Source organism: Aquarana catesbeiana, linkage group LG03 (assembly GCF_042186555.1).
Source record: "Aquarana catesbeiana isolate 2022-GZ linkage group LG03, ASM4218655v1, whole genome shotgun sequence".
NCBI classification, from domain to species: domain Eukaryota; kingdom Metazoa; phylum Chordata; class Amphibia; order Anura; family Ranidae; genus Aquarana; species Aquarana catesbeiana.
In genome coordinates, this window is record NC_133326.1 from 644,705,375 (window position 1) to 644,725,988 (window position 20,614).

At 50.8% G+C, this 20,614-nt stretch overlaps 5 non-coding genes and 13 pseudogenes across 5 annotated transcripts; all 18 read right to left on the reverse strand.

Annotated features, from left to right (window-relative positions):
- Positions 1 to 385: 385 nt before the first annotated feature.
- On the reverse strand, positions 386 to 458 carry TRNAK-UUU (transfer RNA lysine (anticodon UUU)). The gene has a single exon. It is a non-coding gene; the product is annotated as a tRNA-Lys (tRNA).
- A 641-nt stretch (positions 459 to 1,099) lies between these two features.
- LOC141135569 (U4 spliceosomal RNA) lies at positions 1,100 to 1,221 on the reverse strand (annotated as a pseudogene).
- A 2,307-nt stretch (positions 1,222 to 3,528) lies between these two features.
- Positions 3,529 to 3,593, reverse strand: LOC141135334 (U4 spliceosomal RNA; annotated as a pseudogene).
- A 1,280-nt stretch (positions 3,594 to 4,873) lies between these two features.
- Positions 4,874 to 4,997, reverse strand: LOC141135684 (U4 spliceosomal RNA; annotated as a pseudogene).
- Positions 4,998 to 6,130: 1,133 nt separating this feature from the next.
- Positions 6,131 to 6,195, reverse strand: LOC141135512 (U4 spliceosomal RNA; annotated as a pseudogene).
- Positions 6,196 to 6,761: 566 nt separating this feature from the next.
- On the reverse strand, positions 6,762 to 6,834 carry TRNAK-UUU (transfer RNA lysine (anticodon UUU)). The gene has a single exon. It is a non-coding gene; the product is annotated as a tRNA-Lys (tRNA).
- Positions 6,835 to 7,475: 641 nt separating this feature from the next.
- LOC141135570 (U4 spliceosomal RNA) lies at positions 7,476 to 7,597 on the reverse strand (annotated as a pseudogene).
- A 1,139-nt stretch (positions 7,598 to 8,736) lies between these two features.
- Positions 8,737 to 8,801, reverse strand: LOC141135502 (U4 spliceosomal RNA; annotated as a pseudogene).
- A 566-nt stretch (positions 8,802 to 9,367) lies between these two features.
- TRNAK-UUU (transfer RNA lysine (anticodon UUU)) lies at positions 9,368 to 9,440 on the reverse strand. Its single transcript has one exon. It is a non-coding gene; the product is annotated as a tRNA-Lys (tRNA).
- A 641-nt stretch (positions 9,441 to 10,081) lies between these two features.
- Positions 10,082 to 10,203, reverse strand: LOC141135571 (U4 spliceosomal RNA; annotated as a pseudogene).
- A 1,139-nt stretch (positions 10,204 to 11,342) lies between these two features.
- LOC141135503 (U4 spliceosomal RNA) lies at positions 11,343 to 11,407 on the reverse strand (annotated as a pseudogene).
- Positions 11,408 to 11,973: 566 nt separating this feature from the next.
- On the reverse strand, positions 11,974 to 12,046 carry TRNAK-UUU (transfer RNA lysine (anticodon UUU)). The gene has a single exon. It is a non-coding gene; the product is annotated as a tRNA-Lys (tRNA).
- Positions 12,047 to 12,687: 641 nt separating this feature from the next.
- LOC141135572 (U4 spliceosomal RNA) lies at positions 12,688 to 12,809 on the reverse strand (annotated as a pseudogene).
- A 1,133-nt stretch (positions 12,810 to 13,942) lies between these two features.
- On the reverse strand, positions 13,943 to 14,007 carry LOC141135335 (U4 spliceosomal RNA; annotated as a pseudogene).
- A 1,280-nt stretch (positions 14,008 to 15,287) lies between these two features.
- LOC141135573 (U4 spliceosomal RNA) lies at positions 15,288 to 15,409 on the reverse strand (annotated as a pseudogene).
- Positions 15,410 to 16,535: 1,126 nt separating this feature from the next.
- On the reverse strand, positions 16,536 to 16,600 carry LOC141135407 (U4 spliceosomal RNA; annotated as a pseudogene).
- Positions 16,601 to 17,888: 1,288 nt separating this feature from the next.
- On the reverse strand, positions 17,889 to 18,029 carry LOC141135060 (U4 spliceosomal RNA). Its single transcript, XR_012243361.1, has one exon. It is a non-coding gene; the product is annotated as a U4 spliceosomal RNA (small nuclear RNA).
- Positions 18,030 to 19,309: 1,280 nt separating this feature from the next.
- Positions 19,310 to 19,431, reverse strand: LOC141135574 (U4 spliceosomal RNA; annotated as a pseudogene).
- Between the last annotated feature and the right edge of the window lie 1,183 nt (positions 19,432 to 20,614).

Consider the following 20,614-nt stretch of genomic DNA (forward strand, 5'->3'; position numbering starts at 1 on the left):
CTAAGGAGAATCTAAAGGGACAGGGCCCTAGATGTCAGATGCGTTTCTCCCACAGCAGTCCTGAAAGGCCACTGGGAGCATATGTGTTTGAACAGCTATGCTGCTGAGAAAAGACCAAGGTGGAAGGATTTGGGGCCTTTGTTGAAAGTTCGCTAGATAACATGCCTGAACTGGAGCCCAGGTAAGCTGCCATAGACAAGGGTTGTTGGGAAACAGTTGGTCAAGCAATCACCTTCAGCCACCTTTATTTCTGGCAGATTCCAGGAGCCTAGAAAGGGGGAAGTTAGGACATTTCATCTCTCTGAGCCAGTGAGCATTCCCGGCAGATGTGCATAAAGACTGCCCTATTGGCAGCTCAAAGGCCTCATAGGTAAGTGAAAGGCACCGCCCGAACAGGGACTTGAACCCTGGACCCTCAGATTAAAAGTCTGATGCTCTACCGACTGAGCTATCCGGGCTCTCAAAGCTCCTCCTCCATAGCGGTCCAAGCTGCTTGAATCTTGACATGTATGGTGGAAAAAGACCATTCAGCCAAGGGAACCGGGTGCCTGAAAGCACAAGTATTTGGCTTGCCCAGGCTGGCCAATCGTCCTCTCCCGTTTAATTTTCTAGGACAGGTTGAAGATAAAAGGGAGAATCTAACCTGCAACCATGCAGATAGGGTCCAGTCCGGTACAGGTGGAGAACGCCTAAAGTTTCTGCCTTAGTTTTACCTACAGTTCAATGCTCTTTGACCGGAAACAAGGGCCTTGCAAAAAGACACCGCCCGAAAGGCTTCCTTAACCCTGGACCAACACGCTTCCAGTATTCTTAATCAGTGACTGGGTTACAAATAAAGACAGTTCACCTTGAGCCTCATGTTGCCAGGTCCAGCAGAAGAAACCCAGGCAAAAAAACGAGGTAGAGTCCACTCTGGATTACAGGCAAGTGAAGAACGAGCGGCGCGTGCCAATCACTGATTGTTCTACCCAGGCTGCGTGATGACACAAAAGCTCTCTATGGTGTCAATGGGCCCGTGACTCACTTTCTCAACTCTAACGCATCTCAGTCTGCATGTAAGAAGCCGTCACTTATCTGCTGTTGAAAACACATTGCTCAGTCTCCTCAGAGACTCTCAAAAATTGCCAGTGCTGACTGTATTTCAAGTCATCGTGGCGGGGTATTGGGAAAAGTTTTCAATTAGCAATAATCACTCTATCGAAAAGCCAGTGGCGTGCAAAACACACCTCAAAAACTTCCACCCGGTGCCAAAAAAAAGTGCCCACACATAGAGAGTGAAACACAAAAAAGTGCAACGGGTGTACAGAGTCCTCCACTAGGGAAGGACCTTACCCTGATCCCCCGGGGCGTTAGGCTCCAGACAGGGACTGAGGTACTCAGACAAAGGGTCCATCTGGCCGAAACCAGGTGGACCCCCACAACTGGAAGGTCTGCCGAAGCAGACCGACCCAAGTACAGTGGGGCTCCCCCGAAGGGAGACCCCTCAAAGGAGAGGGCGAACCAAGCCAAAAGGCCTATGTCCACCCCCTCCCAAGACTTTCAGAGTAGGCCCGAGGACCCACACCCTACTCGCCACACAGTGACAAAACGTGTATACAAAGACAACCAAAAAAAGACAAAAAGGTGACAAACAGGGGTAAAAGAAAGAGTGGGGAAGATAGTGAGATGGGAGAGTGAAAGTGGCCATTGTGCTATACAATGGCCGGCCCTCCGGCCAGGCATAAAAATTTCCCCTGGTCCTGGCCAAAAGGCCCGGCCCAAGAGGCAGGTGCGAAAAACGTGTGTTGTGGTGAAGTGACCATGGTGCCATAAAATCAAGTGCTTTCACACCGTGACTATACGGCACCCCTGAACTGCCACTTCAGGGGCACATTCACCACTGGCTTTTCGAAAAAGCCCTGACCCACAGCCCAGACCACAGCAGCCCCCACCCCAGGTAGAAAGGTATGGAGTTCTGGAAGCTTGGAGAAAGCCCTTGCCATCAGGCTTCACCGTCGTTCCATCCCTCCTACCTAATTACATTTGGGAAATACTGGCAGCTCCCCCGGTGGGAGCAAGGGGAGCCAGCGTTCTCTCCCAAATAACTGTCCAGAGCTAGAGCTGCCCCAATCCAGGCCAGAAGGCCAGGATCCCGACCCTCCGCCAAGACCGAATGGTTCTCCGTCCCCATCAGAAGGCTTCCCTTTCGGCTACAAACCGCTCCGGGTTACTTTCACTCCAGCAGGTTTTGCATAGCAACCGCAATCCCATCTCTATCTCGCCATAGATCAGGGACAGAAGCAAGCGCCACCTCCTGGAAACTGATAAGAAAAGATACTAGATTTGATCTTAGCCAAAGGGCCGAGAAGCAATTAGCAATAATCACTCTATCGAAAAGCCAGTGGCGTGCAAAACACACCTCAAAAACTTCCACCCGGTGCCAAAAAAAAAGTGCCCACACATAGAGAGTGAAACACAAAAACGTGCAACGGGTGTACAGAGTCCTCCACTAGGGAAGGACCTTACCCTGATCCCCCGGGGCGTTAGGCTCCAGACAGGGACTGAGGTACTCAGACAAAGGGGTCCATCCGGCCGAAACCAGGCGGACCCCCACAACTGGAAGGACTGCCGAAGCAGACCAACCCAAGTACAGTGGGGCTCTCCCGAAGAGAGACCCCTCAAAGGAGAGGGCGAACCAAGCCAAAAGGCCTATGTCCACCCCCTCCCAAGACTTTCAGAGTAGGCCCGAGGACCCACACCCTACTCGCCACACAGTGACAAAACGTGTATACAAAGACAACCAAAAAAAAGACAAAAAGGTGACAAACAGGGGTAAAAGAAAGAGTGGGGAAGATGGTGAGATGGGAGAGTGAAAGTGGCCATTGTGCTATACAATGGCCAGCCCTCCGGCCAGGCATAAAAATTTCCCCTGGTCCTGGCCAAAAGGCCCGGCCCAAGAGGCAGGTGCGAAAAACGTGTGTTGTGGTGAAGTGACCATGGTGCCATAAAATCAAGTGCTTTCACACCGTGACTATATGGCACCCCTGAACTGCCACTTCAGGGGCACATTCACCACTGGCTTTTCGAAAAAGCCCTGACCACCCAGCCCAGACCACAGCAGACCCCACCACAGACAGGAAGGATATGGAGATCAGGAAGCCGGAAAGAGCCCTTTACCATCAGGCTCTGCCGTCGCTCCCATCACTCCTCCTAATTACATTCGGGAAGTACTTGCCACTCCCTCCCCCCCTTGCAAGGCAGGAGTAAGCGTTCTCTCCCAAATAACTGTCTGGAGCTAGATCCACCCCAATCCAGGCCAGAAGGCCAGGGTCCCGACCCTCTGGTTCAGACCCCGTGATTCTCCATCCCCATCAGAAGGCTTCCCTTTCGGCTACAAACCGCTCCAGGTCACCTTCACTCCAGCAGGTTTTGCATAGCAACCGCAATCCCATCTCTATTTCGCCATAGATCAGGGACGGAAGCAAGCGCCACCTCCTGGAAACTGATAAGAATAGATACTACACTTGATCTTCGCCAAAAGGCCGAGAAGCAATTAGCAATAATCACGCCTCAGTTGAACCTCATTGGCTATGATACTGCCACTGCGCAAAGCTAACCAAATCAGTGCCTGCCAACATCTGCCCTTCCTTGGAGGAGAAATTGACATTGAGGAGAGACACATAAGTGTCATCCAGTGGGCCGCTGAGCATTCTGGGACTTGGCATGTTAATGAGACAGGGACGATGCCTAAGTGGGCATTGTTTACCCACTGAATAGTGTTAGCATTTGAAAGAACTAAGGAGAATCTAAAGGGACAGGGCCCTAGATGTCAGATGCGTTTCTCCCACAGCAGTCCTGAAAGGCCACTGGGAGCGTATGTGTTTGAACAGCTATGCTGCTGAGAAAAGACCAAGGTGGAAGGATTTGGGGCCTTTGTTGAAAGTTCGCTAGATAACATGCCTGAACTGGAGCCCAGGTAAGCTGCCATAGACAAGGGTTGTTGGGAAACAGTTGGTCAAGCAATCACCTTCAGCCACCTTTATTTCTGGCAGATTCCAGGAGCCTAGAAAGGGGGAAGTTAGGACATTTCATCTCTCTGAGCCAGTGAGCATTCCCGGCAGATGTGCATAAAGACTGCCCTATTGGCAGCTCAAAGGCCTCATAGGTAAGTGAAAGGCACCGCCCGAACAGGGACTTGAACCCTGCACCCTCAGATTAAAAGTCTGATGCTCTACCGACTGAGCTATCCGGGCTCTCAAAGCTCCTCCTCTATAGCGGTCCAAGCTGCTTGAATCTTGACATGTATGGTGGAAAAAGACCATTCAGCCAAGGGGACCGGGTGCCTGAAAGCACAAGTATTTGGCTTGCCCAGGCTGGCCAATCGTCCTCTCCCGTTTAATTTTCTAGGACAGGTTGAAGATAAAAGGGAGAATCTAACCTGCAACCATGCAGATAGGGTCCAGTCCGGTACAGGTGGAGAACGCCTAAAGTTTCTGCCTTAGTTTTACCTACAGTTCAATGCTCTTTGACCGGAAACAAGGGCCTTGCAAAAAGACACCGCCCGAAAGGCTTCCTTAACCCTGGACCAACACGCTTCCAGTATTCTTAATCAGTGACTGGGTTACAAATAAAGACAGTTCACCTTGAGCCTCATGTTGCCAGGTCCAGCAGAAGAAACCCAGGCAAAAAAACGAGGTAGAGTCCACTCTGGATTACAGGCAAGTGAAGAACGAGCGGCGCGTGCCAATCACTGATTGTTCTACCCAGGCTGCGTGATGACACAAAAGCTCTCTATGGTGTCAATGGGCCCGTGACTCACTTTCTCAACTCTAACGCATCTCAGTCTGCATGTAAGAAGCCGTCACTTATCTGCTGTTGAAAACACATTGCTCAGTCTCCTCAGAGACTCTCAAAAATTGCCAGTGCTGACTGTATTTCAAGTCATCGTGGCGGGGTATTGGGAAAAGTTTTCAATTAGCAATAATCACTCTCTATCGAAAAGCCAGTGGCGTGCAAAACACACCTCAAAAACTTCCACCCGGTGCCAAAAAAAAGTGCCCACACATAGAGAGTGAAACACAAAAACGTGCAACGGGTGTACAGAGTCCTCCACTAGGGAAGGACCTTACCCTGATCCCCCGGGGCGTTAGGCTCCAGACAGGGACTGAGGTACTCAGACAAAGGGTCCATCCGGCCGAAACCAGGCGGACCCCCACAACTGGAAGGACTGCCGAAGCAGACCAACCCAAGTACAGTGGGGCTCTCCCGAAGAGAGACCCCTCAAAGGAGAGGGCGAACCAAGCCAAAAGGCCTATGTCCACCCCCTCCCAAGACTTTCAGAGTAGGCCCGAGGACCCACACCCTACTCGCCACACAGTGACAAAACGTGTATACAAAGACAACCAAAAAAAAGACAAAAAGGTGACAAACAGGGGTAAAAGAAAGAGTGGGGAAGATAGTGAGATGGGAGAGTGAAAGTGGCCATTGTGCTATACAATGGCCGGCCCTCCGGCCAGGCATAAAAATTTCCCCTGGTCCTGGCCAAAAGGCCCGGCCCAAGAGGCAGGTGCGAAAAACGTGTGTTGTGGTGAAGTGACCATGGTGCCATAAAATCAAGTGCTTTCACACCGTGACTATACGGCACCCCTGAACTGCCACTTCAGGGGCACATTAACCACTGGCTTTTCGAAAAAGCCCTGACCACCCAGCCCAGACCACAGCAGACCCCACCACAGACAGGAAGGATATGGAGATCAGGAAGCCGGAAAGAGCCCTTTACCATCAGGCTCTGCCGTCGCTCCCATCACTCCTCCTAATTACATTCGGGAAGTATTTGCCACTCCCTCCCCCCCTTGCAAGGCAGGAGTAAGCGTTCTCTCCCAAATAACTGTCTGGAGCTAGATCCGCCCCAATCCAGGCCAGAAGACCAGGGTCCCGACCCTCTGGTTCAGACCCCGTGGTTCTCCATCCCCATCAGAAGGCTTCCTTTTCGGCTACAAACCACTCCAGGTCACCTTCACTCCGGCAGGTTTTGCATAGCAACCGCAATCCCATCTCTACTTCGCCATAGATCAGGGACGGAAGCAAGCGCCACCTCCTGGAAACTGATAAGAATAGATACTACACTTGATCTTCGCCAAAAGGCCGAGAAGCAATTAGCAATAATCACGCCTTAGTTGAACCTCATTGGCTATGATACTGCCACTGCGCAAAGCTAACCAAATCAGTGCCTGCCAACATCTGCCCTTCCTTGGAGGAGAAATTGACATTGAGGAGAGACACATAAGTGTCATCCAGTGGGCCGCTGAGCATTCTGGGACTTGGCATGTTAATGAGACAGGGACGATGCCTAAGTGGGCATTGTTTACCCACTGAATAGTGTTAGCATTTGAAAGAACTAAGGAGAATCTAAAGGGACAGGGCCCTAGATGTCAGATGCGTTTCTCCCACAGCAGTCCTGAAAGGCCACTGGGAGCGTATGTGTTTGAACAGCTATGCTGCTGAGAAAAGACCAAGGTGGAAGGATTTGGGGCCTTTGTTGAAAGTTCGCTAGATAACATGCCTGAACTGGAGCCCAGGTAAGCTGCCATAGACAAGGGTTGTTAGGAAACAGTTGGTCAAGCAATCACCTTCAGCCACCTTTATTTCTGGCAGATTCCAGGAGCCTAGAAAGGGGGAAGTTAGGACATTTCATCTCTCTGAGCCTGTGAGCATTCCCGGCAGATGTGCATAAAGACTGCCCTATTGGCAGCTCAAAGACCTCATAGGTAAGTGAAAGGCACCGCCCGAACAGGGACTTGAACCCTGGACCCTCAGATTAAAAGTCTGATGCTCTACCGACTGAGCTATCCGGGCTCTCAAAGCTCCTCCTCCATAGCGGTCCAAGCTGCTTGAATCTTGACATGTATGGTGGAAAAAGACCATTCAGCCAAGGGGACCGGGTGCCTGAAAGCACAAGTATTTGGCTTGCCCAGGCTGGCCAATCGTCCTCTCCCGTTTAATTTTCTAGGACAGGTTGAAGATAAAAGGGAGAATCTAACCTGCAACCATGCAGATAGGGTCCAGTCCGGTACAGGTGGAGAACGCCTAAAGTTTCTGCCTTAGTTTTACCTACAGTTCAATGCTCTTTGACCGGAAACAAGGGCCTTGCAAAAAGACACCGCCCGAAAGGCTTCCTTAACCCTGGACCAACACGCTTCCAGTATTCTTAATCAGTGACTGGGTTACAAATAAAGACAGTTCACCTTGAGCCTCATGTTGCCAGGTCCAGCAGAAGAAACCCAGGCAAAAAAACGAGGTAGAGTCCACTCTGGATTACAGGCAAGTGAAGAACGAGCGGCACGTGCCAATCACTGATTGTTCTACCCAGGCTGCGTGATGACACAAAAGCTCTCTATGGTGTCAATGGGCCCGTGACTCACTTTCTCAACTCTAACGCATCTCAGTCTGCATGTAAGAAGCCGTCACTTATCTGCTGTTGAAAACACATTGCTCAGTCTCCTCAGAGACTCTCAAAAATTGCCAGTGCTGACTGTATTTCAAGTCATCGTGGCGGGGTATTGGGAAAAGTTTTCAATTAGCAATAATCACTCTATCGAAAAGCCAGTGGCGTGCAAAACACACCTCAAAAACTTCCACCCGGTGCCAAAAAAAAGTGCCCACACATAGAGAGTGAAACACAAAAACGTGCAACGGGTGTACAGAGTCCTCCACTAGGGAAGGACCTTACCCTGATCCCCCGGGGCGTTAGGCTCCAGACAGGGACTGAGGTACTCAGACAAAGGGTCCATCCGGCCGAAACCAGGCGGACCCCCACAACTGGAAGGACTGCCGAAGCAGACCAACCCAAGTACAGCGGGGCTCTCCCGAAGAGAGACCCCTCAAAGGAGAGGGCGAACCAAGCCAAAAGGCCTATGTCCATCCCCTCCCAAGACTTTCAGAGAAGGCCCGAGGACCCACACCCTACTCGCCACACAGTGACAAAACGTGTATACAAAGACAACCAAAAAAAAAAAAAAGACAAAAAGGTGACAAACAGGGGTAAAAGAAAGAGTGGGGAAGATAGTGAGATGGGAGAGTGAAAGTGGCCATTGTGCTATACAATGGCCGGCCCTCCGGCCAGGCATAAAAATTTCCCCTGGTCCTGGCCAAAAGGCCCGGCCCAAGAGGCAGGTGCGAAAAACGTGTGTTGTGGTGAAGTGACCATGGTGCCATAAAATCAAGTGCTTTCACACCGTGACTATACGGCACCCCTGAACTGCCACTTCAGGGGCACATTCACCTCTGGCTTTTCGAAAAAGCCCTGACCACCCAGCCCAGACCACAGCAGACCCCACCACACACAGAAAGGATATGGAGATCAGGAAGCCGGAAAGAGCCCTTTACCATCAGGCTCTGCCGTCGCTCCCATCACTCCTCCTAATTACATTCGGGAAGTACTTGCCACTCCCTCCCCCCTTTGCAAGGCAGGAGTAAGCGTTCTCTCCCAAATAACTGTCTGGAGCTCGATCCGCCTCAATCCAGGCCAGAAGGCCAGGGTCCCGACCCTCTGGTTCAGACCCCGTGGTTCTCCATCCCCATCAGAAGGCTTCCCTTTCGGCTACAAACCGCTCCAGGTCACCTCCACTCCAGCAGGTTTTGCATAGCAACCGCAATTCCATCTCTATTTCGCCATAGATCAGGGACGGAAGCAAGCGCCACCTCCTGGAAACTGATAAGAATAGATACTACACTTGATCTTCACCAAAAGGCAGAGAAGCAAATAGCAATAATCACACCTCAGTTGAACCTCATTGGCTATGATACTGCCACTGCGCAAAGCTAACCAAATCAGTGCCTGCCAACATCTGCCCTTCCTTGGAGGAGAAATTGACATTGAGGAGAGACACATAAGTGTCATCCAGTGGGCCGCTGAGCATTCTGGGACTTGGCATGTTAATGAGACAGGGACGATGCCTAAGTGGGCATTGTTTACCCACTGAATAGTGTTAGCATTTGAAAGAACTAAGGAGAATCTAAAGGGACAGGGCCCTAGATGTCAGATGCGTTTCTCCCACAGCAGTCCTGAAAGGCCACTGGGAGCGTATGTGTTTGAACAGCTATGCTGCTGAGAAAAGACCAAGGTGGAAGGATTTGGGGCCTTTGTTGAAAGTTCGCTAGATAACATGCCTGAACTGGAGCCCAGGTAAGCTGCCATAGACAAGGGTTGTTAGGAAACAGTTGGTCAAGCAATCACCTTCAGCCACCTTTATTTCTGGCAGATTCCAGGAGCCTAGAAAGGGGGAAGTTAGGACATTTCATCTCTCTGAGCCTGTGAGCATTCCCGGCAGATGTGCATAAAGACTGCCCTATTGGCAGCTCAAAGACCTCATAGGTAAGTGAAAGGCACCGCCCGAACAGGGACTTGAACCCTGGACCCTCAGATTAAAAGTCTGATGCTCTACCGACTGAGCTATCCGGGCTCTCAAAGCTCCTCCTCCATAGCGGTCCAAGCTGCTTGAATCTTGACATGTATGGTGGAAAAAGACCATTCAGCCAAGGGGACCGGGTGCCTGAAAGCACAAGTATTTGGCTTGCCCAGGCTGGCCAATCGTCCTCTCCCGTTTAATTTTCTAGGACAGGTTGAAGATAAAAGGGAGAATCTAACCTGCAACCATGCAGATAGGGTCCAGTCCGGTACAGGTGGAGAACGCCTAAAGTTTCTGCCTTAGTTTTACCTACAGTTCAATGCTCTTTGACCGGAAACAAGGGCCTTGCAAAAAGACACCGCCCGAAAGGCTTCCTTAACCCTGGACCAACACGCTTCCAGTATTCTTAATCAGTGACTGGGTTACAAATAAAGACAGTTCACCTTGAGCCTCATGTTGCCAGGTCCAGCAGAAGAAACCCAGGCAAAAAAACGAGGTAGAGTCCACTCTGGATTACAGGCAAGTGAAGAACGAGCGGCACGTGCCAATCACTGATTGTTCTACCCAGGCTGCGTGATGACACAAAAGCTCTCTATGGTGTCAATGGGCCCGTGACTCACTTTCTCAACTCTAACGCATCTCAGTCTGCATGTAAGAAGCCGTCACTTATCTGCTGTTGAAAACACATTGCTCAGTCTCCTCAGAGACTCTCAAAAATTGCCAGTGCTGACTGTATTTCAAGTCATCGTGGCGGGGTATTGGGAAAAGTTTTCAATTAGCAATAATCACTCTATCGAAAAGCCAGTGGCGTGCAAAACACACCTCAAAAACTTCCACCCGGTGCCAAAAAAAAGTGCCCACACATAGAGAGTGAAACACAAAAACGTGCAACGGGTGTACAGAGTCCTCCACTAGGGAAGGACCTTACCCTGATCCCCCGGGGCGTTAGGCTCCAGACAGGGACTGAGGTACTCAGACAAAGGGTCCATCCGGCCGAAACCAGGCGGACCCCCACAACTGGAAGGACTGCCGAAGCAGACCAACCCAAGTACAGCGGGGCTCTCCCGAAGAGAGACCCCTCAAAGGAGAGGGCGAACCAAGCCAAAAGGCCTATGTCCATCCCCTCCCAAGACTTTCAGAGAAGGCCCGAGGACCCACACCCTACTCGCCACACAGTGACAAAACGTGTATACAAAGACAACCAAAAAAAAAAAAAAGACAAAAAGGTGACAAACAGGGGTAAAAGAAAGAGTGGGGAAGATAGTGAGATGGGAGAGTGAAAGTGGCCATTGTGCTATACAATGGCCGGCCCTCCGGCCAGGCATAAAAATTTCCCCTGGTCCTGGCCAAAAGGCCCGGCCCAAGAGGCAGGTGCGAAAAACGTGTGTTGTGGTGAAGTGACCATGGTGCCATAAAATCAAGTGCTTTCACACCGTGACTATACGGCACCCCTGAACTGCCACTTCAGGGGCACATTCACCTCTGGCTTTTCGAAAAAGCCCTGACCACCCAGCCCAGACCACAGCAGACCCCACCACACACAGAAAGGATATGGAGATCAGGAAGCCGGAAAGAGCCCTTTACCATCAGGCTCTGCCGTCGCTCCCATCACTCCTCCTAATTACATTCGGGAAGTACTTGCCACTCCCTCCCCCCTTTGCAAGGCAGGAGTAAGCGTTCTCTCCCAAATAACTGTCTGGAGCTCGATCCGCCTCAATCCAGGCCAGAAGGCCAGGGTCCCGACCCTCTGGTTCAGACCCCGTGGTTCTCCATCCCCATCAGAAGGCTTCCCTTTCGGCTACAAACCGCTCCAGGTCACCTCCACTCCAGCAGGTTTTGCATAGCAACCGCAATTCCATCTCTATTTCGCCATAGATCAGGGACGGAAGCAAGCGCCACCTCCTGGAAACTGATAAGAATAGATACTACACTTGATCTTCACCAAAAGGCAGAGAAGCAAATAGCAATAATCACACCTCAGTTGAACCTCATTGGCTATGATACTGCCACTGCGCAAAGCTAACCAAATCAGTGCCTGCCAACATCTGCCCTTCCTTGGAGGAGAAATTGACATTGAGGAGAGACACATAAGTGTCATCCAGTGGGCCGCTGAGCATTCTGGGACTTGGCATGTTAATGAGACAGGGACGATGCCTAAGTGGGCATTGTTTACCCACTGAATAGTGTTAGCATTTGAAAGAACTAAGGAGAATCTAAAGGGACAGGGCCCTAGATGTCAGATGCGTTTCTCCCACAGCAGTCCTGAAAGGCCACTGGGAGCGTATGTGTTTGAACAGCTATGCTGCTGAGAAAAGACCAAGGTGGAAGGATTTGGGGCCTTTGTTGAAAGTTCGCTAGATAACATGCCTGAACTGGAGCCCAGGTAAGCTGCCATAGACAAGGGTTGTTGGGAAACAGTTGGTCAAGCAATCACCTTCAGCCACCTTTATTTCTGGCAGATTCCAGGAGCCTAGAAAGGGGGAAGTTAGGACATTTCATCTCTCTGAGCCAGTGAGCATTCCCGGCAGATGTGCATAAAGACTGCCCTATTGGCAGCTCAAAGGCCTCATAGGTAAGTGAAAGGCACCGCCCGAACAGGGACTTGAACCCTGGACCCTCAGATTAAAAGTCTGATGCTCTACCGACTGAGCTATCCGGGCTCTCAAAGCTCCTCCTCCATAGCGGTCCAAGCTGCTTGAATCTTGACATGTATGGTGGAAAAAGACCATTCAGCCAAGGGAACCGGGTGCCTGAAAGCACAAGTATTTGGCTTGCCCAGGCTGGCCAATCGTCCTCTCCCGTTTAATTTTCTAGGACAGGTTGAAGATAAAAGGGAGAATCTAACCTGCAACCATGCAGATAGGGTCCAGTCCGGTACAGGTGGAGAACGCCTAAAGTTTCTGCCTTAGTTTTACCTACAGTTCAATGCTCTTTGACCGGAAACAAGGGCCTTGCAAAAAGACACCGCCCGAAAGGCTTCCTTAACCCTGGACCAACACGCTTCCAGTATTCTTAATCAGTGACTGGGTTACAAATAAAGACAGTTCACCTTGAGCCTCATGTTGCCAGGTCCAGCAAAAGAAACCCAGGCAAAAAAACGAGGTAGAGTCCACTCTGGATTACAGGCAAGTGAAGAACGAGCGGCGCGTGCCAATCACTGATTGTTCTACCCAGGCTGCGTGATGACACAAAAGCTCTCTATGGTGTCAATGGGCCCGTGACTCACTTTCTCAACTCTAACGCATCTCAGTCTGCATGTAAGAAGCCGTCACTTATCTGCTGTTGAAAACACATTGCTCAGTCTCCTCAGAGACTCTCAAAAATTGCCAGTGCTGACTGTATTTCAAGTCATCGTGGCGGGGTATTGGGAAAAGTTTTCAATTAGCAATAATCACTCTATCGAAAAGCCAGTGGCGTGCAAAACACACCTCAAAAACTTCCACCCGGTGCCAAAAAAAAGTGCCCACACATAGAGAGTGAAACACAAAAAAGTGCAACGGGTGTACAGAGTCCTCCACTAGGGAAGGACCTTACCCTGATCCCCCGGGGCGTTAGGCTCCAGACAGGGACTGAGGTACTCAGACAAAGGGTCCATCCGGCCAAAACCAGGCGGACCCCCACAACTGGAAGGACTGCCGAAGCAGACCAACCCAAGTACAGTGGGGCTCTCCCGAAGAGAGACCCCTCAAAGGAGAGGGCGAACCAAGCCAAAAGGCCTATGTCCACCCCCTCCCAAGACTTTCAGAGTAGGCCCGAGGACCCACACCCTACTCGCCACACAGTGACAAAACGTGTATACAAAGACAACCAAAAAAAAGACAAAAAGGTGACAAACAGGGGTAAAAGAAAGAGTGGGGAAGATGGTGAGATGGGAGAGTGAAAGTGGCCATTGTGCTATACAATGGCCAGCCCTCCGGCCAGGCATAAAAATTTCCCCTGGTCCTGGCCAAAAGGCCCGGCCCAAGAGGCAGGTGCGAAAAACGTGTGTTGTGGTGAAGTGACCATGGTGCCATAAAATCAAGTGCTTTCACACCGTGACTATATGGCACCCCTGAACTGCCACTTCAGGGGCACATTCACCACTGGCTTTTCGAAAAAGCCCTGACCACCCAGCCCAGACCACAGCAGACCCCACCACAGACAGGAAGGATATGGAGATCAGGAAGCCGGAAAGAGCCCTTTACCATCAGGCTCTGCCGTCGCTCCCATCACTCCTCCTAATTACATTCGGGAAGTACTTGCCACTCCCTCCCCCCCTTGCAAGGCAGGAGTAAGCGTTCTCTCCCAAATAACTGTCTGGAGCTAGATCCACCCCAATCCAGGCCAGAAGGCCAGGGTCCCGACCCTCTGGTTCAGACCCCGTGATTCTCCATCCCCATCAGAAGGCTTCCCTTTCGGCTACAAACCGCTCCAGGTCACCTTCACTCCAGCAGGTTTTGCATAGCAACCGCAATCCCATCTCTATTTCGCCATAGATCAGGGACGGAAGCAAGCGCCACCTCCTGGAAACTGATAAGAATAGATACTACACTTGATCTTCGCCAAAAGGCCGAGAAGCAATTAGCAATAATCACGCCTCAGTTGAACCTCATTGGCTATGATACTGCCACTGCGCAAAGCTAACCAAATCAGTGCCTGCCAACATCTGCCCTTCCTTGGAGGAGAAATTGACATTGAGGAGAGACACATAAGTGTCATCCAGTGGGCCGCTGAGCATTCTGGGACTTGGCATGTTAATGAGACAGGGACGATGCCTAAGTGGGCATTGTTTACCCACTGAATAGTGTTAGCATTTGAAAGAACTAAGGAGAATCTAAAGGGACAGGGCCCTAGATGTCAGATGCGTTTCTCCCACAGCAGTCCTGAAAGGCCACTGGGAGCGTATGTGTTTGAACAGCTATGCTGCTGAGAAAAGACCAAGGTGGAAGGATTTGGGGCCTTTGTTGAAAGTTCGCTAGATAACATGCCTGAACTGGAGCCCAGGTAAGCTGCCATAGACAAGGGTTGTTGGGAAACAGTTGGTCAAGCAATCACCTTCAGCCACCTTTATTTCTGGCAGATTCCAGGAGCCTAGAAAGGGGGAAGTTAGGGCATTTCATCTCTCTGAGCCAGTGAGCATTCCCGGCAGATGTGCATAAAGACTGCCCTATTGGCAGCTCAAAGGCCTCATAGGTAAGTGAAAGGCACCGCCCGAACAGGGACTTGAACCCTGGACCCTCAGATTAAAAGTCTGATGCTCTACCGACTGAGCTATCCAGGCTCTCAAAGCTCCTCCTCCATAGCGGTCCAAGCTGCTTGAATCTTGACATGTATGGTGGAAAAAGACCATTCAGCCAAGGGGACCGGGTGCCTGAAAGCACAAGTATTTGGCTTGCCCAGGCTGGCCAATCGTCCTCTCCCGTTTAATTTTCTAGGACAGGTTGAAGATAAAAGGGAGAATCTAACCTGCAACCATGCAGATAGGGTCCAGTCCGGTACAGGTGGAGAACGCCTAAAGTTTCTGCCTTAGTTTTACCTACAGTTCAATGCTCTTTGACCGGAAACAAGGGCCTTGCAAAAAGACACCGCCCGAAAGGCTTCCTTAACCCTGGACCAACACGCTTCCAGTATTCTTAATCAGTGACTGGGTTACAAATAAAGACAGTTCACCTTGAGCCTCATGTTGGCAGGTCCAGCAGAAGAAACCCAGGCAAAAAAACGAGGTAGAGTCCACTCTGGATTACAGGCAAGTGAAGAACGAGCGGCGCGTGCCAATCACTGATTGTTCTACCCAGGCTGCGTGATGACACAAAAGCTCTCTATGGTGTCAATGGGCCCGTGACTCACTTTCTCAACTCTAACGCATCTCAGTCTGCATGTAAGAAGCCATCACTTATCTGCTGTTGAAAACACATTGCTCAGTCTCCTCAGAGACTCTCAAAAATTGCCAGTGCTGACTGTATTTCAAGTCATCGTGGCGGGGTATTGGGAAAAGTTTTCAATTAGCAATAATCACTCTATCGAAAAGCCAGTGGCGTGCAAAACACACCTCAAAAACTTCCACCCGGTGCCAAAAAAAAGTGCCCACACATAGAGAGTGAAACACAAAAAAGTGCAACGGGTGTACAGAGTCCTCCACTAGGGAAGGACCTTACCCTGATCCCCCGGGGCGTTAGGCTCCAGACAGGGACTGAGGTACTCAGACAAAGGGTCCATCTGGCCGAAACCAGGTGGACCCCCACAACTGGAAGGTCTGCCGAAGCAGACCGACCCAAGTACAGTGGGGCTCCCCCGAAGGGAGACCCCTCAAAGGAGAGGGCGAACCAAGCCAAAAGGCCTATGTCCACCCCCTCCCAAGACTTTCAGAGTAGGCCCGAGGACCCACACCCTACTCGCCACACAGTGACAAAACGTGTATACAAAGACAACCAAAAAAAGACAAAAAGGTGACAAACAGGGGTAAAAGAAAGAGTGGGGAAGATAGTGAGATGGGAGAGTGAAAGTGGCCATTGTGCTATACAATGGCCGGCCCTCCGGCCAGGCATAAAAATTTCCCCTGGTCCTGGCCAAAATGCCCGGCCCAAGAGGCAGGTGCGAAAAACATGTGTTGTGGTGAAGTGACCATGGTGCCATAAAATCAAGTGCTTTCACACCGTGACTATACGGCACCCCTGAACTGCCACTTCAGGGGCACATTCACCACTGGCTTTTCGAAAAAGCCCTGACCCACAGCCCAGACCACAGCAGCCCCCACCCCAGGCAGAAAGGTATGGAGTTCTGGAAGCTTGGAGAGAGCCCTTGCCATCAGGCTTCACCGTCGTTCCGTCCCTCCTACCTAATTACATTTGGGAAATACTGGCCGCTCCCCCGGTGGGAGCAAGGGGAGCCAGCGTTCTCTCCCAAATAACTGTCCAGAGCTAGAGCTGCCCCAATCCAGGCCAGAAGGCCAGGATCCCGACCCTCCGCCAAGACCGAATGGTTCTCCGTCCCCATCAGAAGGCTTCCCTTTCGGCTACAAACCGCTCCGGGTTACCTTCACTCCAGCAGGTTTTGCATAGCAACCGCAATCCCATCTCTATCTCGCCATAGATCAGGGACAGAAGCAAGCGCCACCTCCTGGAAACTGATAAGAACAGATACTACACTTGATCTTCGCCAAAAGGCCGAGAAGCAATTAGCAATAATCACGCCTCAGTTGAACCTCATTGGCTATGATACTGCCACTGCGCAAAGCTAACCAAATCAGTGCCTGCCAACATCTGCCCTTCCTTGGAGGAGAAATTGACATTGAGGAGAGACACATAAGTGTCATCCAGTGGGCCGCTGAGCATTCTGGGACTTGGCATGTTAATGAGACAGGGACGATGCCTAAGTGGGCATTGTTTACCCACTGAATAGTGTTAGCATTTGAAAGAACTAAGGAGAATCTAAAGGGACAGGGCCCTAGATGTCAGATGCGTTTCTCCCACAGCAGTCCTGAAAGGCCACTGGGAGCGTATGTGTTTGAACAGCTATGCTGCTGAGAAAAGACCAAGGTGGAAGGATTTGGGGCCTTTGTTGAAAGTTCGCTAGATAACATGCCTGAACTGGAGCCCAGGTAAGCTGCCATAGACAAGGGTTGTTGGGAAACAGTTGGTCAAGCAATCACCTTCAGCCACCTTTATTTCTGGCAGATTCCAGGAGCCTAGAAAGGGGGAAGTTAGGGCATTTCATCTCTCTGAGCCAGTGAGCATTCCCGGCAGATGTGCAGATGTGCATAAAGACTGCCCTATTGGCAGCTCAAAGGCCTCATAGGTAAGTGAAAGGCACCGCCCAAACAGGGACTTGAACCCTGGACCCTCAGATTAAAAGTCTGATGCTCTACCGACTGAGCTATCCGGGCTCTCAAAGCTCCTCCTCCATAGCGGTCCAAGCTGCTTGAATCTTGACATGTATGGTGGAAAAAGACCATTCAGCCAAGGGGACCGGGTGCCTGAAAGCACAAGTATTTGGCTTGCCCAGGCTGGCCAATCGTCCTCTCCCGTTTAATTTTCTAGGACAGGTTGAAGATAAAAGGGAGAATCTAACCTGCAACCATGCAGATAGGGTCCAGTCCGGTACAGGTGGAGAACGCCTAAAGTTTCTGCCTTAGTTTTACCTACAGTTCAATGCTCTTTGACCGGAAACAAGGGCCTTGCAAAAAGACACCGCCCGAAAGGCTTCCTTAACCCTGGACCAACACGCTTCCAGTATTCTTAATCAGTGACTGGGTTACAAATAAAGACAGTTCACCTTGAGCCTCATGTTGCCAGGTCCAGCAGAAGAAACCCAGGCAAAAAAACGAGGTAGAGTCCACTCTGGATTACAGGCAAGTGAAGAACGAGCGGCGCGTGCCAATCACTGATTGTTCTACCCAGGCTGCGTGATGACACAAAAGCTCTCTATGGTGTCAATGGGCCCGTGACTCACTTTCTCAACTCTAACGCATCTCAGTCTGCATGTAAGAAGCCGTCACTTATCTGCTGTTGAAAACACATTGCTCAGTCTCCTCAGAGACTCTCAAAAATTGCCAGTGCTGACTGTATTTCAAGTCATCGTGGCGGGGTATTGGGAAAAGTTTTCAATTAGCAATAATCACGCCTCAGTTGAACCTCATTGGCTATGATACTGCCACTGCGCAAAGCTAACCAAATCAGTGCCTGCCAACATCTGCCCTTCCTTGGAGGAGAAATTGACATTGAGGAGAGACACATAAGTGTCATCCAGTGGGCCGCTGAGCATTCTGGGACTTGGCATGTTAATGAGACAGGGACGATGCCTAAGTGGGCATTGTTTACCCACTGAATAGTGTTAGCATTTGAAAGAACTAAGGAGAATGTAAAGGGACAGGGCCCTAGATGTCAGATGCGTTTCTCCCACAGCAGTCCTGAAAGGCCACTGGGAGCGTATGTGTTTGAACAGCTATGCTGCTGAGAAAAGACCAAGGTGGAAGGATTTGGGGCCTTTGTTGAAAGTTCGCTAGATAACATGCCTGAACTGGAGCCCAGGTAAGCTGCCATAGACAAGGGTTGTTGGGAAACAGTTGGTCAAGCAATCACCTTCAGCCACCTTTATTTCTGGCAGATTCCAGGAGCCTAGAAAGGGGGAAGTTAGGACATTTCATCTCTCTGAGCCAGTGAGCATTCCCGGCAGATGTGCATAAAGACTGCCCTATTGGCAGCTCAAAGGCCTCATAGGTAAGTGAAAGGCACCGCCCGAACAGGGACTTGAACCCTGGACCCTCAGATTAAAAGTCTGATGCTCTACCGACTGAGCTATCCAGGCTCTCAAAGCTCCTCCTCCATAGCGGTCCAAGCTGCTTGAATCTTGACATGTATGGTGGAAAAAGACCATTCAGCCAAGGGGACCGGGTGCCTGAAAGCACAAGTATTTGGCTTGCCCAGGCTGGCCAATCGTCCTCTCCCGTTTAATTTTCTAGGACAGGTTGAAGATAAAAGGGAGAATCTAACCTGCAACCATGCAGATAGGGTCCAGTCCGGTACAGGTGGAGAACGCCTATAGTTTCTGCCTTAGTTTTACCTACAGTTCAATGCTCTTTGACCGGAAACAAGGGCCTTGCAAAAAGACACCGCCCGAAAGGCTTCCTTAACCCTGGACCAACACGCTTCCAGTATTCTTAATCAGTGACTGGGTTACAAATAAAGACAGTTCACCTTGAGCCTCATGTTGCCAGGTCCAGCAGAAGAAACCCAGGCAAAAAAACGAGGTAGAGTCCACTCTGGATTACAGGCAAGTGAAGAACGAGCGGCGCGTGCCAATCACTGATTGTTCTACCCAGGCTGCGTGATGACACAAAAGCTCTCTATGGTGTCAATGGGCCCGTGACTCACTTTCTCAACTCTAACGCATCTCAGTCTGCATGTAAGAAGCCGTCACTTATCTGCTGTTGAAAACACATTGCTCAGTCTCCTCAGAGACTCTCAAAAATTGCCAGTGCTGACTGTATTTCAAGTCATCGTGGCGGGGTATTGGGAAAAGTTTTCAATTAGCAATAATCACTCTATCGAAAAGCCAGTGGCGTGCAAAACACACCTCAAAAACTTCCACCCGGTGCCAAAAAAAAGTGCCCACACATAGAGAGTGAAACACAAAAACGTGCAACGGGTGTACAGAGTCCTCCACTAGGGAAGGACCTTACCCTGATCCCCCGGGGCGTTAGGCTCCAGACAGGGACTGAGGTACTCAGACAAAGGGTCCATCCGGCCGAAACCAGGCGGACCCCCACAACTGGAAGGACTGCCGAAGCAGACCAACCCAAGTACAGTGGGGCTCTCCCGAAGAGAGACCCCTCAAAGGAGAGGGCGAACCAAGCCAAAAGGCCTATGTCCACCCCCTCCCAAGACTTTCAGAGTAGGCCCGAGGACCCACACCCTACTCGCCACACAGTGACAAAACGTGTATACAAAGACAACCAAAAAAAAGACAAAAAGGTGACAAACAGGGGTAAAAGAAAGAGTGGGGAAGATAGTGAGATGGGAGAGTGAAAGTGGCCATTGTGCTATACAATGGCCGGCCCTCCGGCCAGGCATAAAAATTTCCCCTGGTCCTGGCCAAAAGGCCCGGCCCAAGAGGCAGGTGCGAAAAACGTGTGTTGTGGTGAAGTGACCATGGTGCCATAAAATCAAGTGCTTTCACACTGTGACTATACGGCACCCCTGAACTGCCACTTCAGGGGCACATTCACCACTGGCTTTTCGAAAAAGCCCTGACCACCCAGCCCAGACCACAGCAGACCCCACCACAGACAGGAAGGATATGGAGATCAGGAAGCCGGAAAGAGCCCTTTACCATCAGGCTCTGCCGTCGCTCCCATCACTCCTCCTAATTACATTCGGGAAGTACTTGCCACTCCCTCCCCCACCTGCAAGGCAGGAGTAAGCGTTCTCTCCCAAATAACTGTCTGGAGCTAGATCCGCCCCAATCCAGGCCAGAAGACCAGGGTCCCGACCCTCTGGTTCAGACCCCGTGGTTCTCCATCCCCATCAGAAGGCTTCCTTTTCGGCTGCAAACCGCTCCAGGTCACCTTCACTCCAGCAGGTTTTGCATAGCAACCGCAATCCCATCTCTATTTCACCATAGATCAGGGACGGAAGCAAGCGCCACCTCCTGGAAACTGATAAGAATAGATACTACACTTGATCTTCACCAAAAGGCCGAGAAGCAATTAGCAATAATCACTCTATCGAAAAGCCAGTGGCGTGCAAAACACA